Raw genomic sequence first — 980 nt, 5'->3', positions numbered from 1 at the left:
ACTGCAAACACACACACACACACACACACACAGGCATGCATGTTAAAAGATAAGACTCAAAGAACCACAAAAGGATGTCAACACCCTGAAAGAGATTCCCAACTGAGACTCAATGGAACAAGTGTACTCAAACCAAGACAGTATCTTAATGCATTGGTCTCCTGAACACTTGTAAAAGTAGAATATCCACTGCCACAGATAAATACAAGCAGAAACTACATCAGAACCTCTGACATGGAAACCAGTGTGGGGAAAGCAGACTACTGTTGCGGTAAATCTCTCACCCATTGGTAGTCCATAGAAGAAAAGACACAAGTCAATAAGTATCAAATGAATGCTGCATGCCTAGATTGGGCAGATTTACCATTAAATTACACTATTCTCCGGCTATGAGAGCTCTTAACAACTTGCGGTTTCCTAGGTCTAGGCCTTCTTCATCTTCTCTCTCTCCACCAACTGACCTCTGCTTCGACCAACTGCCAACTCCGCCGCTTCTCACTATACACTCTTTGTATAGTGGTGAGTATCCCCGCCTGTCACGCGGGAGACCGGGGTTCGATTCCCCGACAGGGAACCAAGAGATTTACCGCAACAAATTGGCACCCAACATGGGGCTCGAACCCACGACCCTGAGATTAAGAGTCTCGTGCTCTACCGACTGAGCTAGCCGGGCAGAGATTTACCACAACAGACTACACTGGAAGCTAAGCACTGAGCAGGTTGGAATTCTCTGAAGAAACACACCATGCTATTGGCTGAGAAACTATCAAAGGTGTACTGACCCTAAACATAAACTTGACTCTACAGGCAACAAATTTGGACTCCACTGAGATACTATATATTGACAAGTCTAATCAAACAGGTTTAAACCAGAAACAGGCAGGCAGCTCTCATACCAGCAGAGTTAAATCTGTAAGATAGCTCACAGAGGGAAGTGATATGGAGTCATATTATAAATTATTTCATTTTATTTTTGTTAA

At 43.7% G+C, this 980-nt stretch overlaps 1 non-coding gene across 1 annotated transcript; it reads right to left on the bottom strand.

Moving 5' to 3' along the window:
• Nucleotides 1-600: 600 nt before the first annotated feature.
• On the bottom strand, nt 601-673 carry Trnak-cuu (transfer RNA lysine (anticodon CUU)). Its single transcript has one exon. It is a non-coding gene; the product is annotated as a tRNA-Lys (tRNA).
• Nucleotides 674-980: the final 307 nt, after the last annotated feature.

This window comes from Arvicanthis niloticus, chromosome 21 (assembly GCF_011762505.2).
Source record: "Arvicanthis niloticus isolate mArvNil1 chromosome 21, mArvNil1.pat.X, whole genome shotgun sequence".
In the NCBI taxonomy this organism is placed as follows: Eukaryota; Metazoa; Chordata; class Mammalia; order Rodentia; family Muridae; genus Arvicanthis; species Arvicanthis niloticus.
Note: the sequence above shows the minus strand (reverse complement) of the source record. Positions and strands in the feature narration are given on the sequence as shown.